Below are 17718 nucleotides of genomic sequence, written 5' to 3' on the forward strand. Positions count from 1 at the left end.
TTTAAGATAGATATTCTAATGATGGTAGGTGTGGGTGGATCACATTCAACCACAAAGGAAATCATGAAATAATTTTTACTTTGGTGATACGAAAAGTGTCCAATAATAAAGTAAAGGTGTTGATCTTTATTGTGTCGAGAGGGCTCCACAGTCCATTATAGGGGATGTGTAGGTGTTACATGTCAGATGTTAGACATTAAATTCAATTTTTTTTATTATAATTTTGTTTTTGCGCAAAGAGGCGCTCTATAGCCCATTATAGAGGACATGTGTAAGTTAATCAAATTCCCCGACCCCTTTCCTGGATGTGAATGTAATATAGACTAATCCAACAAGAATTCCATTTTTCATAATTTTATATCATTGTAAAGTCAACAATATGAAAATTGGGCATAGTTTTGATATTTGTGATGGAAATTAGGGTTTACTTTGATCCAGCTAAATGTGATGCAGTACTTGTATATGAGGAATGGAAACTCTTATATGTTAAGGATTATTTCTTTGGACATACTTCAACAGAAAATAGTTGTCACTAATGTACAAGTTTGTCTTGGCATTTGCACTACAACTCTCTTACCATACTTGCTACAACTAAATCTTTCTTTTTGGAAAAAAAGGAAGTTCGTAAGAATTTTATGCCTTTGAATAAGCTCCATTAGAGAAGAATATTATAGAAAACCCGTAGGTTATGAAAACCTGGAGTTCAAAAATTACTAATAATTTAATCAAGTCAAAATGTTTATATAACATAAGCCAAATAATATACTTTTTGTTAATTAAACTTCTAAATTTTCCTTTCCCATTGTTTTTTGAAATGAGTTTATTCCAAAAATCATCCATCATTCTTTATATCACAGCAAAAATGTGTCATGTTTTTATGTCATAACAAAAAATCTTTTAGTTGAGTCACAGAAAAAAGGGTTCGTGGAAGCATGCTTCACCATAAAAAAATTAAAAATCCCGGACACATTATTGTATCTGCTCCACGCTATGATTCCTATTACGCGATACAGCTAATAAATTTTCCCTTGGCATTGTATTTTAAAATGGTTGCAGTCCAAAAATCATCCATCATTTCTTTGATGTCACAATAAACAAGAATGTTTCTGCTTTTATGTCACACCAAGAATCTAGAAAAGAAGAAGCTCCCAGGAAGCATCATTGTATTTGCTCGGCGCTGTGATTCCTAATACCGGGTACACCTATTTTTTGTGAATCGGAATTCCGGTAAATCTTCCCTTCCCATTGTATTATGAAAAGGTTGTAGTTCACAAATCATCCATCATCTATTTAATGTCACAACAAACAATAATGTTTGTGTCTTTATGTCACAGAAGAATCTTCTGGTTGCTTCGCAGAAAAGAAAAGCATCTTTACAACCATTTCATAGTACAAATGGGAACGAAAAATTTACAAGAATTCCGATTAACAAAAATGTAGGTGTACCGCATAATGGGAATCACAGCGCCGGAGCGGATCAATAATCTTTTGGCTGCTTCACAGGAAAGAAGTTTCTTGGACGCATCATTGTGTTTATTGGGCGTCGATTCCTATTACGCGGTACACCTACATAACAAAAATGCTTGGCAGTTCTATAGATGATAAAGCGAAACTTCATGGATGGCATAGTTTGAAGCCAAATGATATGTTTTTCCATATCAATGTCTCCGCGCACAAAACAGACCGTATATTGAATGGGAGAATAAAATCGAAAGTAGGTTAAGTTTTTGCTTTTCTAAAGATGTGAGTCTTTAGACCTCAAAAATCTTACCAGTAGCTTAGTCCATACATGTAGCTATCACTATGCATTGGAATGCAGATGCAAATATGCTCTTCTGCGTTATGGACCAGGCACCTTGACTCACTCACTCTCATATCATTTGCTTCCCTTCATAAGCCTAATCAGGGGGGCCGGCCCTGCACTCGCAACAGCTGTCCAGTTTCAGCTAGCCATTTCTAAGGAAGAATAAAGTTTTGTTGATCCAAAGTCTGGTAAGGTTATAGTGTAAATTGCGTTTTGAAATGGGTTTACTTCAGAATCGAAGTTGGTTTGATGTTTGGTTTCTTTATCGTGTTTTGATTAAGCACAATTTGACATAAGTGAAAGTGTTAGCGGATTTGTGGATGGTAATTCAACCCTTTTTCTTACAAGTCTCATAAGAGAAATCCAGATCCATCGTGTTTTGATTAAGCACAATTTGACACAAGTGAAAGTGTTACGGGATTTGTTGATGGTAATTCAACCCTTTTGGTTACAAGTCTCATAAGAGAAATCCAGATCCAGCCTTCTTGACCTGTAGCAAATTCAAGTATGTCAAATTGTGCGTAAAAAACAACAAACCAACTTTATAATCAACATTTGCAGATTCTGGAGTAAACCCATTTCCCATTTCAAAACCGCAGTGTACAGTAGAAGCTTACCCGCTTTGGATCAACAAAGCTTTATTATTCCTCAATGGCTGCCATAGCTGCAACTGTACACGCTGGTGCGTTTGGAGGGCCGGTTGCCCCTAAAACAGTGTGTTGAAGAGCAACAAGTGAGAGTGAGTGAGTCCAAGATGGTATCTGAAGTCCTTGATATTGTCGGTTCCTACTGGTCTATCAATGCAAAAGAGCACATTTGCCTTGCATTCCAATGCATGGTGCCAGTTGTGATGTCTGGACAGAGCTACAGGTAAGATTTTTGGAGTCAGAGTCATGGTTTCTAAAGCTCTGGAAGGCTGCTTGGCTGGAGGTAGAGGAGGTTCAACCAAAAGTGTAAGAATACAACATTGTATCGTTCATCCTACCAAGGTTTATTTTAGTAATAATAAACTTTTTAACAACTTTCTTGTTTGAAGTGGATGGCTTCTCTAGGTCTGGCGCGAAGAGCTTTTAGAGATTACGTGATGGACGGTAAAGGAAGTGGATTCGCTGCCAATGGCTCTCTAACCAAAGCTGTGGTCAAGTCTGATTTCAATAACACTCAGGTTTGCCAAGTGCTAACCTTTAGGGTTGATACTAACCTTATCATTATTTTTTTCCAGTACGAAAAAAAGCAGCATTTATATTTATACTAAGCATATTTACATAGAGATTCAGAGAGATGTTTAGAAGCAAAATGATAAAAAAGCTGTGCAGAACAGAGCACATCTAAAGTGAAGAAAACTTTGCATAGAGAGATGAAGGTTGAAGTATGTTAGCAAAAGAGACCATCTCCGCTCATAGACACCAGGATGATCATTCAGGGCCATATATATAAAAACAACCCCACCAGATTGAGAAAGATCAAAAAGGTAATAGAGAAAACACATCTTTTGTGAAGAGGAAGAGGCATGAGCAAAAAAGATATAAGATATAAACTGAGGGCAAGGAAAATTCTTCCATCTGATATGTGGTTGATCCTATTTGAATTTCCATTTTCCATACACCAGGCTGGATTGATAGCCCTTTCTCTTCAATCTGATATGTGGTTGATCTCATTTGAATCTCCATTTTCCATACACCAGGCTAGATTGATAGCCAAATCTCCATTTTCCATACAGGCTAGATTGATAGCCCCTTCTTTGACAGGACATCTGCACGATGATTATAGGATCTGTCCACATGATTGATAGAAAAGTCCTTTCTTCTGTTCCATAATATGTTTATCCTATTCATCCACCCTGTTAACCTTATCATTATTAGTGTGTTGTGGTAATTTGATTTGCTCTATTGGTTGGGTTGTTCTTAGTGTATTTGGATCTGCCACAGCCATTGCCGCCTCACAGCATGAAAATGCAGTGATAACAGCAACCGTTGGTATTGCTTTGTGCATGGACTCTATCATTATTTTAACTCCCCTTACTCTTTTTCATTATTACGATATTCGTGTTTTCATTCGTGCCGGCTTATTCTGCAATTTTCTGGATTTCATTAAACCTGCTTCTTGGGGTCATTCTCTTTTCCTCTGCCTGGAAGGATAAAATATTTATGTCGGTGACATTTTCTATTTAGTGATTCCTGGTTACATCATTGCCGCTTATGGAATGGCTCAGGCTTCTAGTAGCCTTGGTTGCTTTGGTCATTCTGTAGCCATTTTTAAAGAGTGTATTTTGGAGGTAGCGTACATGCAGATCCTTTAACTTTTTTAGGCGAAGGTGTTGATGCGGCGTGGAAATTTGGTAGATACCTACGGTGCTGTTCAAACAATGGTGTGGGTAAAATGGACAGGTGGCAGTTGCATTCTGAGTAAGAAGAATTCGCTAGAATTTTTTGGGAAATGCCCTCATGGCTGGGGACTTCTACTGTACTCTTCTGCATTCTTTCTCAAGTTGAAAGCGCCACGGATATATTCATTTTCAGGGATCAACATCATTAAAATACCAGTATCAACATCATTAAAATACCAGTGAAGGCTTCATATCCGCCTTTGTGAATTAGTTTCCCCTGCCGATTGCTTGTACAATACGACGTGTTATACACAGTTCAACTGATGTTCTAGGTTTTATTATATATTACTACAAGTGTTTCTGAATGCAGAGGTATAATTACGCCTTACTTCCCTTTGAAATCAATTCCCCTCTTCTCTTACCTGTCTTATTATGATCCGTCTGATATAATGTTACACGATTAAACTATTTACCACCGTTGATTAAAAATGTAGTTATACCTGAAACGAATCGCATCTTGAAACCATATGAATAGCAAGAAGATGCCCGCGGCCAACCCAACTCTTTCCCGCAATTCGATGCCCGTCCTCCAAAACCCAACGCTTTCCCTGCAATTCGATTTAGTGAAGGTGTTTATATGTCTTTATTTTTCATTCTTTTATATTTAGATTCAAACCCTCATTCACAGGTTATAGTTGCAGGAGCATTCTTGGCCTCGTCTCCAACGGGTGACACTACTACTCGAAATCCATACACAAGTATCCGCTCTCCATCGATTAGGGTTTTCACTGTTGTCATTTTATTATTTTATTTTCGTAAGCATACTACTCATTTATGCAGTTTTTGTTCCTAGGTTCATGTTTCCCAGTGGGTTCTTCCTGAGCGAATTATATATATTAGTTGGGTTCTATTTTTTGTTCTTACTGTTCATCGAATACTTGTTTTTAGGTCTTCATTGTTTATATACAGGTTGTCATTTTAATTCACTCTTGGCATTGTAGTGCTACAGGAACCTCATCAGGTTCAATCCTCGTCCACTCTTGCTCGGATTGAATTTCAGGAAATTGACCTTCACTTTCCCGTTTGGTTTCAAGTGTAGTTCTTTATTAGCTACCATCCTCAGCACAAGCATAAGCCCCTGTAGCAATATTCAAAATGTGGCTAGAGTTGCTTTACAGTATATGTAGATGAGGGTATGCCCCCTTTATCTGCTATGGCGGAGAGTTGGGCTCTTGCTATGAGTACATCTTTTCTTGCCAAACATACATTTTTGCAATAGCCCAATTTTCAGCTAGCACTATGACCTTTGCTTCAGGTTTAAGTTTCCCAACATGTAACCAACTAATAACATTCATATTTAATAGAATATCTAATAACCCTTGCAATTTGCAACTAAAATTATGGTGTCTACTCAGCAATTAGGGTGCCGGACATATATAGATTTCTGGATTACCAAGACTGTAGTTAAATTCTCGTTGATAATATCTGAAAGCTTGTGGTAGTGTAATGTTTTTCCACCATGCCTCGAAGACAATTTTACTTAACTGTTTCTTCCCCATGATGGTCTAACTGGACCGTAATCCTTTTGCATCTTTGATTTTTAGTCGTTGCAATTTCCCTCCAAACACTGCACATTTGTCTTGCATTGACTCAAGCTGCAATGTTCTTTGACCTTTCCTCAGCAATTATAAGGCCAGACGTCTAGGGCCTCTTCTTAGCAATTAGCGTACCAGACAGACATCTTTTCTTGCCAGAAAGACATTTTTGCATACCAGATAGCAATTACCATGGTATTGTTTTTTTTACTTGGATTACTGGGATTGTAGTTGAATAGATTTTCTTCAACTTTGTTGTACGAACTACTATTTTATCAACTTGTCTGTTTTTGTTTGCATTATATTTTTTATTTCTACTTTCTACTTCATTTTAATTTATTTGTGTTACCATCATTGACTTAGTCTTCGGAATCCCTGTCTTTGATTTTTAGTCGTTGCAACTTCCCTCCCAACACTGCACAGTTGTCTTGCATTGATTCAAGCTGCAATGTTCTTTGACCTTTCCTCAGCAATTATAAGGCCAGACGTCTAGGGCCTCTTCTCAGCTATTAGCGTACCAGACAGACCTCTTTTCTTGCCAGACAGACATTTTTGCATACCAGATAGCAATTACCATAGCATTGTTTTTTTTACTTGGATTACTGGGATTGCAGTTGAATAGATTTTCTTCAAACTACTATTTTACCAACTTGTCTGATTTTGTTTGCATTATATTTTTTATTTATACTTTTACTTCATTTTAATTTATTTGTGTTACCATCATTGACTTAGTCTTCGGAATCCCTGTCCTCATTATGAGCGTGCTCCATAGCTTACTTTTGAAGGGAATTTCCAAATGCAATGTTATGTTTGAAAACTAACTAGATTTAAGTTTCTCAACATTCATATTTAATAGAATATCTAATAACCCTTGCAATTTGCAACTAAAATTATGGTGTCTACTCAGCAATTAGGGTGCCCGACATATATAGATTTCTGGATTACCAAGACTGTAGTTAATTTCTCGTTGCTAATATCTGAAAGCTTGTGGTAGTGTAATGTTTTTCCACCATGTCTAGAAGACAATTTTACTTAACTGTTTCTTCCCCATGATGGTCTAACTGGACCGTAATCCTTTTGCATCTTTGATTTTTAGTCGTTGCAACTTCCCTCCCAACACTGCACATTTGTCTTGCATTGATTCAAGCTGCAATGTTCTTTGATCTTCCCTTAGCAATTATAAGGCCAAACGTCTAGGGCCTCTTCTCAGCAATTAGCGTACCAGACAGACATCTTTTCTTGCCAGACAGACATTTTTGCATACCAGATAGCGATTACCATGGTATTGTTTTTTTTACTTGGATTACTGGGATTGTAGTTGAATAGATTTTCTTCAACTTTGTTGTACGAACTACTATTTTACCAACTTGTCTGTTTTTGTTTGCATTATATTTTTTATTTTTACTTTCTACTTCATTTTAATTTATTTGTGTTACCATCATTGACTTAGTCTTTGGAATCCCTGTCTTTGATTTTTAGTTGTTGCAACTTCCCTCCCAACAATGCACATTCGTCTTGCACTGATTCAAGCTGCAATGTTCTTTGACCTTTCCTCAGCAATTATAAGGCCAGACGTCTAGGGCCTCTTCTCAGCAATTAGCGTACCAGACAGACCTCTTTTCTTGCCAGACAGACATTTTTGCATACCAGATAGCAATTACCATAGCATTGTTTTTTTTACTTAGATTACTGGGATTGCAGTTGAATAGATTTTCTTCAAACTACTATTTTACCAACTTGTCTGATTTTGTTTGCATTATATTTTTTACTTATACTTTTACTTCATTTTAATTTATTTGTGTTACCATCATTGACTTAGTCTTCGGAATCCCTGTCCTCATTATGAGCTTGCTGCATAGCTTACTTTTGAAGGGAATTTCCAAATGCAATGTTATGTTTGAAAAATAACTAGGTTTAAGTTTCCCAACATGTAACCAACTAATAACATTCATATTTAATAGAATATCTAATAACCCTTGCAATTTGCAACTAAAATTATGGTGTCTACTCAGCAATTAGGGTGCCCGACATATATAGATTTCTGGATTACCAAGACTGTAGTTAAATTCTCGTTGATAATATCTGAAAGCTTGTGGTAGTGTAATGTTTTTCCACCATGCCTAAAAACAATTTTACTTAACTGTTTCTTCCCCATGATGGTCTAACTGGACCGTAATCCTTTTGCATCTTTGATTATTAGTCGTTGCAACTTCCCTCCCAACATTGCACATTTGTCTTGCATTGATTCGAGCTGCAATGTTCTTTGACCTTTCGTCATTGATTTAAGCTGCAATGTTCTTTGACCTTTCCTTAGCAATTATAAGGCCAAACGTCTAGGGCCTCTTCTCAGCAATTAGCGTACCAGACAGACATCTTTTCTTGCCAGACAGACATTTTTGCATACCAGATAGCGATTACCATGGTATTGTTTTTTTTACTTCGATTACTGGGATTGTAGTTGAATAGATTTTCTTCAACTTTGTTGTACGAACTACTATTTTACCAACTTGTCTGTATTTGTTTGCATTATATTTTTTATTTTTACTTTCTACTTCATTTTAATTTATTTGTGTTACCATCATTGACTTAGTCTTTGGAATCCCTGTCTTTGATTTTTAGTCTTTGGAATACCTGTTGTCTTTGATTTTTAGTTGTTGCAACTTCCCTCCCGACACTGCACATTTGTCTTGCATTGACTCAAGCTGCAATGTTCTTTGACCTTTCCTCAGCAATTATAAGGCCAGTTCTCAGCAATTAGCGTACCAGACAAACCTCTTTCTTGCCAGAGACATTTTTGCATACCAGATAGCAATTACCATAGCATTGTTTTTTTTTACTTGGATTACTGGGATTGTAGTTGAATAGATTTTCTTCAAACTACTATTTTACCAACTTGTCTGATTTTGTTTGCATTATATTTTTTATTTATACTTTTACTTCATTTTAATTTATTTGTGTTACCATCATTGACTTAGTCTTGGGAATCCCTGTCCTCATTATGAGCTTGCTGCATAGCTTACTTTTGAAGGGAATTTCCAAATGCAATGTTATATTTGAAAAATAACTAGGTTTAAGTTTCCCAACATGTAACCAACTAATAACATTCATATTTAATAGAATATCTAATAACCCTTGCAATTTGCAACTAAAATTATGGTGTCTACTCAGCAATTAGGGTGCCCGACATATATAGATTTCTGGATTACCAAGACTGTAGTTAAATTCTCGTTGATAATATCTGAAAGCTTGTGGTAGTGTAATGTTTTTCCACCATGCCTAGAAGACAATTTTACTTAACTGTTTCTTCCCCATGATGGTCTAACTGGACCGTAATCCTTTTGCATCTTTGATTATTAGTCGTTGCAACTTCCCTCCCAACATTGCACATTTGTCTTGCATTGATTCAAGCTGCAATGTTCTTTGACCTTTCGTCAGCAATTATAAAGCCACACGTCTAGGGCCTCTTCTCAGCAATTAGTGTACCAGACAGACATCTTTTCTTGCCAGACAGACATTTTTGCATGCCAGATAGCAATTACCATGGTATTGTTTCTTTTACTTGGATTACTGGGATTGTAGTTGAATAGATTTTCTTCAACTTTGTTGTACGAACTACTATTTTACCGACTTGTCTGTTTTTGTTTGCATTATATTTTTTATTTTTACTTTCTACTTCATTTTAATTTATTTGTGTTACCATCATTGACTTAGTCTTTGGAATCCCTGTCTCTGATTTTTAGTCATTGCAACTTCCCTCCCAACACTGCACAGTTGTCTTGCATTGATTCAAGCTGCAAATGTTCTTTGACCTTTCCTCAGCAATTATAAGGCCAGACGTCTAGGGCCTCTTCTCAGCGATTAGCGTACCAGACAGACCTCTTTTCTTGCCAGACAGACATTTTTGCATACCAGATAGCAATTACCATAGCATTGTTTTGTTTACTTGGATTACTGGGATTGTAGTTGAATAGATTTTCTTCAAACTACTATTTTACCAACTTTTCTGATTTTTTTTGCATTATATTTTTTACTTATACTTTTTACTTCATTTTAATTTATTTGTGTTACCATCATTGACTTAGTCTTCGGAATCCCTGTCCTCATTATGAGCTTGCTACATAGCTTACTTTTGAAGGGAATTTCCAAATGCAATGTTATGTTTGAAAAATAACTACGGTTTCAAGGTGGCCAAATTTTCCTTATGACATGTTGCTAATTTTTATTCAATTATGTATCCAATTTGATGTCTCACTTGAATTTGGATTCTTTTATTCTATTCATAAGATATCTCTTCATCAGTTTGATCTGATATTGTTAGTTTTATAATAGCCATCAACTAATTTGAACAATATTTTAGATGCAAGAGCTAGAAACTGAACTAGATACAGCGGTCAAGCTTTAAGATTTTGATCCAAACAAGATTCAAACAATCCTGCTATCAAATTTTTTTTGTAAAAATAATAGCCAGATTCTAGCGATTTTTGACATTCCTAGCAAATTTGACCTTCTTGGCAAATTTGATGTCTCTGTAACCAATGCCCTCATTAATTAATTATAAACCACAAGGAAAACTTCCCTTCTTCCTGTTTGTTCCTCAACACAATATCCTGCACACCTTAGATCAATTTGGCCTCTCTTTTGCGCAGCTGTACCAACTATACAGGTTGAACTGCCTCCTTGCGCAAGGTATCTCTGTCTCCTTAAGTGATGCGCTCTCCTGACCTCACACGCTGATATGGAACTATTTTATTGAGCTTAAAAACACACAAATTATGCCTAGTGAATAATCACATGTATCACCAAGTTTGCGTTCTTCTCTATATAGAATCCAACTGCTCTTCAATTCAAGTGAACTAGCGCCTTAAACCCAAGTCAAACTATTTCACCGAACTCAAGTCTAACTAGCATCTTGAACTCAAGCGAATTGGCCTCTTGAACTCGAGTCAAACTACCTAACTGAACTAAACTCGAAGTGAGATAAAATCTCAATGCATGCTGAGTTTGATTTGCTGTTTTTAACTAATGTAAAATTAGAGAATTTTCCTAAGTCAACTCTCAATGCACGCTGAGTTTGATTTGTTGTTTTTAACTAAAGTAAAATTAAAGAATTTTTTAAGTCAACTCTAAGAGAAAGTAAGACTGCGCCTTCTAACTAGCATCTTGAACTCAAGCGAATTGGCCTCTTGAACTCGAGTCAAACTATCTAACTGAACTAAAGTCGAACTGAGATAAAATCTCAATGCACGCTGAGTATGATTTGCTGTTTTTAACTAAAGTAAAATTAAAGAATTTTACTAAGTCAACATGCATGCTGTGTTTGATTTGCTGTTTTTAACTAAAATAAAATTAGAGAATTTTCCTAAGTCAATTCTAAGAGAAAGTAAGACTGCGCCTTACTTCATATGCTGGTTCTTTTACCAAATTTATTTCACTTCTAAATTTAGAAGAACCTTTCCTCCTCTAACTTCAATTAACAATTTTCTCTTCTACTTCTACATGGGATATTTCTGCTTATTTTCAGGCCTTTACAAAGGCAAAGTCCTTAAATTAATGCCACCATTTCTGTTGCATTGTGGGTTGTAAAGTGCAGAAAATCATGTACTATTTTGTGCAAAGTTTCTTTTAACACATTCTAAGCTCATGTTGTGTAGTTTAGAGTTTAGAATCAAGCCTCCTCACAAAGTTTTGAAATCTATTAGTGCAATGCAACCCTTGAAGCGTCTACCATGGAGAAAGTTGAAAGCACTTGGCACTAATAGTTACAATCTTTGGTAGGGAACCAAAGACTGCTCAGTCAGCTTTTCAGCTTTTATACAATTTATTGGTGGTTCTCTCAAATGTATTTTAAATATCACCCTATGAATTTTTTTTTGTCACCAATTGAAATGTAATAGTGACTGCATGACATTTAATTAGTGTGGTTGATGTAGGGTTGGTGGAAAACATAACCAACCGTTTTTTTCTCACGGTTGTCGGGTAACTTATTTGAGAACATTTCGCTCAGGGTTTATATGTCTTTATTTTTCATTCTTTTATATTTAGATTCAAACCCTTATTCACAGGTTATAGTTGCAGGAGCATTCTTGGCCTCGTCTCCAACAGGTTACACTACTACTCGAAATCCAACTGGTTGCACTACTACTCGAAATCCATACACAAGTATCCACTCTCCATCGATTAGGGTTTTCACTGTTGCCATTTTATTATTTTATTTTCGTAAGCATACTACTCATTTATGGAGTTTTTGTTCCCAGGTTCATGTTTCCCAGTGGGTTTCTTCCTGAGCGAATTATATATACTAGTTGGGTTCTGTTTTTGTTCTTACTGTTCGTCGAATACTTGTTTTTAGGTCTTCATTGTTTATATACAGGTTGTCATTTAATTCACTCATGGCATTGTAGTGCTACAGGAACCTCATCAGGTTCAATCCTCGTCCACTCTTGCTCGGATTGAATTTCAGGAAATTGACCTTCGCTTTCCCGTTTGGTTTCAAGTGTAGTTCTTTATTAGCTACCATCCTCAGCACAAGCATAAGCCCCTGTAGCAATATTCAAAATGTGGCTGGAGTTGCTTTACAGTATATGTAGATGAGGGTATGCCCCCTTTGTTTGCTATGGCGGAGAGTTGGGCTCTTGCTATGAGTACATATTTTCTTGCCAGACATACATTTTTGCAATAGCCCAATTTTCAGCGAGCACTATGACCTTTGCTTCAGGTTTAAGTTTCCCAACATGTAACCAACTAATAACATTAATATTTAATAGAATATCTAATAACCCTTACAATTTGCAACTAAAATTATGGTGTCTACTCAGCAATTAGGGTGCCTGACATATATAGATTTCTGGATTACCAAGACTGTAGTTAAATTCTCGTTGATAATATCTGAAAGCTTGTGGTAGTGTAATGTTTTTCCACCATGCCTAGAAGACAATTTTACTTAACTGTTTCTTCCCCATGATGGTCTAACTGGACTGTAATCCTTTTGCATCTTTCATTTTTAGTGGTTGCAACTTCCCTCCAAACACTGCACATTTGTCTTGCATTGATTCAAGCTGCAATGTTCTTTGACCTTTCCTCAGCATTTATAAGGCCAGATGTCTAGGGCCTTTTCTCAGCAATTAGCGTACCAGACAGACATCTTTTCTTGCCAGAAAGACATTTTTGCATACCAGATAGCAATTACCATGGTATTGTTTTTTTACTTGGATTACTGGGATTGTAGTTGAATAGATTTTCTTCCTTCAACTTTGTTGTACGAACCACTGTTTTACCAACTTGCCTGTTTTTGTTTGCATTATATTTTTTATTTTTACTTTCTACTTAATTTTAATTTATGTGTTACCATCATTGACTTAGTCTTCGGAATCCCTGTCTTTGATTTTTAGTCGTTGCAACTTCCCTCCCAACACTGCACAGTTGTCTTGCATTGATTCAAGCTGCAATGTTCTTTGACCTTTCCTCAGCAATTATAAGGGCAGACATCTAGGGCCTCTTCTCAGCAATTAGCGTACCAGACAGACATTTTTGCATACCAGATAGCAATTACCATAGCATTGTTTTTTTTACTTGGATTACTGGGATTGTAGTTGAATAGATTTTCTTCAAACTACTATTTTACCAACTTGTTTGATTTTGTTTGCATTATTTTTTTACTTCATTTTAATTTATTTGTGTTACCATCATTGACTTAGTTTTCGGAATCCCTGTCCTCATTATGAGCTCGCTGCATAGCTTACTTTTGAAGGGAATTTCCAAATGCAATGTTATGTTTGAAAAATAACTAGGCTTAAGTTTCCCAACATGTAACCAACTAATAACATTCATATTTAATAGAATATCTAATAACCCTTACAATTTGCAACTAAAATTATGGTGTCTACTCAGCAATTAGGATGCCCGACATATATAGATTTCTGGATTCCCAAGACTCTGGTTAAATTCTCGTTGATAATATCTGAAAGCTTGTGGTAGTGTAATGTTTTTCCACCATGCCTAGAAGACAATTTTACTTAACTGTTTCTTCCCCATGATGGGTTAACTGGACCGTAATCCTTTTGCATCTTTGATTTTTAGTCATTGCAACTTCCTTCCCAACACTGCACATTTGTCTTGCATTGATTCAACCTGCAATGTTCTTTGACCTTTCCTCAGCACTTATAAGGCTAGACCTCTAGGGCCTCTTCTCAGCAATTAGCATACCAGACAGACATTTTTGCATACCAGATAGCAATTACCATGGTATTGTTTTTTTTACTTGGACTACTGGGATTGTAGTTGAATAGATTTTCTTCAACTTTGTTGTACGAACTACTATTTTACCAACTTGTCTGTTTTTGTTTGCATTATATTTTTTATTTTTACTTTCTACTTCATTTTAATTTATTTGTGTTACCATCATTGACTTAGTCTTCGGAATCCCTGTCTTGGATTTTTAGTCGTTGCAACTTCCCTCCCAACACTGCACAGCTGTCTTGCATTGATTCAAGCTGCAATGTTCTTTGACCTTTCCTAAGCAATTATAAGGCCAGACGTCTAGGGCCTCTTCTCAGCAATTAGCATATCAGACAGAGCTCTTTTCTTGCCAGACAGACATTTTTGCATACCAGATAGCAATTACGATAGCATTGTATTTTTTACTTGGATTACTGGGATTGTAGTTGAATAGATTTTCTTCAAACTACTATTTTACCAACTTGTCTGATTTTGTTTGCATTATATTTTTTACTTATACTTTTTACTTCATTTTAATTTATTTGTGTTACCATCATTGACTTAGTCTTCGGAATCCCTGTCCTCATTATTAGCTTGCTGCATAGCTTACTTTTGAAAGGAATTTCCAAATGCAATGTTATGTTTGAAAAATAACTACGGTTTCAAGGTGGCCAAATTTTCCTTATGACATGTTGCTAATTTTTATTCAATTTTGTATCCAATTTGATGTCTCACTTGAATTTGGATTCTTTTATTCTATTCATAAAGTATCTCTTCATCAGTGTGATCTGATATTGTTAGTTTTATAATAGCCATCAACTAATTTGAACAATATTTTAGATGCAAGAGCTAGAAACTGAACTAGATATAGCGGTCAAGCTTTAAGATTTTGATCCAAACAAGATTCAAACAATCCTGCTATCAATTTTTTTTTTAAATAATAGCCAGATTCTAGCGATTTTTGAGCTTCCTAGCAAATTTGACCTTCCTGGCAAATTTGACGTCTCTGTAAACAATGCCCTCAGTAATTTTAATTATAAAGCACAAGGAAAAATCCCCTTCTTCCTGTTCGTTCCTCAACACAATATCCTACACACCTTAGACCAATTTGGCCTCTCTTTTGCGCAACTGTACCAACTATACAGGTTGAACTGCCTCCTTGCGCAAGGTATCTCTGTCTTCTTAAGTGATGCGCTCTCCTGACCTCAAACGCTGATATGGAACTATCTTATTGAGCTTAAAAACACACAAATTATGCCTAGTGAATAATCACATGTATCACCAAGTCTGCACCCTTCTCTATATAGAATCCAACTGCTCTTCAATTCAAGTGAACTAGCTCCTTAAACCCAAGTCAAACTATTTCACCAAACTCAAGTCTAACTAGCATCTTGAAATCAAGCGAATTGGCCTCTTGAACTCGAGTCAACTACCTAACTGAACTAAACTCGAACTGAGATAAAATCTCAATGCATGCTGAGTTTGATTTGCTGTTTTTAACTAATGTAAAATTAGAGAATTTTCCTAAGTCAATTCTCAATGCATGTTGAGTTTGATTTGCTGTTTTTAACTAAAGTAAAATTAGAGAATTTTTCTAAGTCAACTCTAAGAGAAAGTAAGACTGCGCCTTCTAGCTAGCATCTTGAACTCAAGTGAATTGGCCTCTTGAACTCGAGTCAAACTATCTAACTGAACTAAAGTCGAACTGAGATAAAATCTCAATGCATGCTGAGTTTGATTTGCTGTTTTTAACTAAAGTAAAACTAGAGAATTTTCCCAAGTCAACTCAATGCATGCTGTGTTTGATTTCCTGTTTTTAACCAAAGTAAAATTAGAGAATTTTCTTAAGTCAACTCTAAAAGAAAGTAAGACTGCGCCTTACTTCATATGCCGGTTCTTCTACCAAATTTATTTCACTTCTAAATTTAGAAGAACCTTTCCTCCTCTAACTTCAATTAACAATTTTCTCTTCTACTTCTACATGGGATATTTCTGCTTATTTTCAGGCCTTTACAAAGGCAAAGTCCTTAAATTAATGCCACCATTTCTGTTGCATTGTGGGTTTTAAAGTGCAGAAAATCATGGGCTATTTTGTACATACTATAGGGCTTCCTGCAAAGTTTCTTTTAACACATTCTAAGCTCATGTTGTATAGTTTAGAAGCCTCGTCACAAAGTTTTGAAATCTATTAGTGCAATGCAACCCTCGAAGTGTCTACCATGGAGAAAGTTGAAAGCACTTGGCACTAAGTTACAATCTTTGGTAGGGAACCAAAGACTGCTCAGTCAGCTTTTCAGCTTTTATACAAGTTATTGGTGGTTCTCTCAAATGTATTTTAAATATCACCCTATGAATTTGTCACCAATTGAAATGTAATAGTGACTGCGTGACATTTAATTAGTGTGGTTGATGCAGGGTTGGTGGAAAACATAACCAACATAGCCAGAAAAGGCAGTTCTCTCAAATGTACTTTAAATATCACCCTATGAAGTTGTCACCAATTAAAATATAATACTGACTACATGACTTTTAATTAGTTTGGTTGATGCAGGGCAAGTTACTTTACCAATCGACTCTTCAACTGGATGAGAGTCAATGTTAATCAGAGATGTCAACATTCTTATCATGGATGCCAAAGCTGATATCTCCACGAAGATGAGAGTCAATGTTAATCAGAGATGTCAACATTCTTATCATGGATGCCAAAGCTGATATCTCCACGAAGTTATTCATTTCTAGTCCTAGGTAGTCACCAAGGTAAACTAGACTATGAAAACCACACCTATGGGGCCATCATCACTAATGGAGAGTCTTACCCACACCTAGAAATTTCTCTCCCTATGTTAAATATGCCCTGCAAAATCCCTCTATGGCTTATCCACCCTTAATTTCACTTATTTTCATCTAAGGGCAAATCATATTGCCTTGGTTGTACATTGGACATATTTGGTTTTTAGGACATATTTGGTTTTTATATGAGAGCCATGCGTGTTTTCTTCTATTTGCCCTAATTATACAAAAACCCATGTTTTGAGCTACAAATTTTACAACATATTTGGATTTAGTGCGAATGGGAAAAAAACAATCAATAGGAAAAATGATCATATTGTCGAGTCATCAATGTCTATATTTATCAAAATTGAAGAGATATGCTTGGAATATCCCCAAAATTTACCATAAAATCTTTGAAATATCCACGTCGAGGAGCTTCCCTGTCACTAGTTATTTTGAGTGGAGCTTCAACCAATTGCACATCGAGGAGCTTCCCTGTCACTAGTTATTTTGAGTGGAGCTTCAACCAATCTTGCACCCTTGCAAGGAATGTTCAGTTTGATTTTGGATGAAAGTAGTCATGTTATTCCAGAGAAGCATGTTGTGGATATTGCTAAAGCAAAAATTACAATGGTTGGATTACAAGATGTTTCAAAACCTTGAATTTTACGTTTGCGATGTCTTTAGTTTTGTAATGTCGTCTAAAAGTATAATGAAGGAAAGTATCCCTCATTCTTCTTTTATGGGGCACTCCACAAATCAACATGGATTAGAAAACCACATCTTAAACAACAGTCTATTGGATTAATATTGAATGTGCAGGAAAGAGCAATTGATGCTTGTAGACATGCTATGCAGATAGCGAAAATGAGCATGGAAACAAACATTGGAGATATTGACAAAACTGGTCGATTGGTAGAGTAACCTGTAATGCTTGAAAAATCAGCTCAGCTTACTTCGGAGGCCACCTATTATCGGAATCTTAATGACATCAGCTCAGCTTACTT

General features: G+C 36.0%; 2 long non-coding RNA genes across 14 annotated transcripts; both read left to right on the forward strand.

The window, feature by feature from the left end:
* The first annotated feature begins 1201 nt into the window (after window positions 1–1201).
* LOC149172045 (uncharacterized) lies at window positions 1202–17718 on the forward strand. Of its 11 annotated transcripts, XR_016259040.1 has the most exons (4): window positions 1219–2757; window positions 2841–2969; window positions 16355–16405; window positions 16491–16742. It is a non-coding gene; the product is annotated as an uncharacterized LOC149172045 (long non-coding RNA). The 11 variants fall into 11 exon arrangements; XR_016259037.1 differs by lacking the exons at window positions 16355–16405; window positions 16491–16742 and adding an exon at window positions 17534–17718 and having other exon boundaries at window positions 1202–2674; XR_016259044.1 differs by lacking the exons at window positions 16355–16405; window positions 16491–16742 and adding an exon at window positions 17534–17718 and having other exon boundaries at window positions 1202–2674; window positions 2857–2969.
* On the forward strand, window positions 2982–16141 carry LOC149172046 (uncharacterized). Of its 3 annotated transcripts, none has more exons than XR_016259048.1 (4): window positions 2982–4759; window positions 4819–4858; window positions 11828–11884; window positions 12135–16141. It is a non-coding gene; the product is annotated as an uncharacterized LOC149172046 (long non-coding RNA). The 3 variants fall into 3 exon arrangements; XR_016259047.1 differs by having other exon boundaries at window positions 4832–4858; XR_016259049.1 differs by having other exon boundaries at window positions 4826–4858; window positions 11828–16141.

The sequence above is a fragment of the Pinus tabuliformis genome, chromosome 4_2, assembly GCF_031772625.1.
Source record: "Pinus tabuliformis cultivar Carrire ecotype Pingquan chromosome 4_2, CPIR1, whole genome shotgun sequence".
NCBI lineage: Eukaryota > Viridiplantae > Streptophyta > Pinopsida > Pinales > Pinaceae > Pinus > Pinus tabuliformis.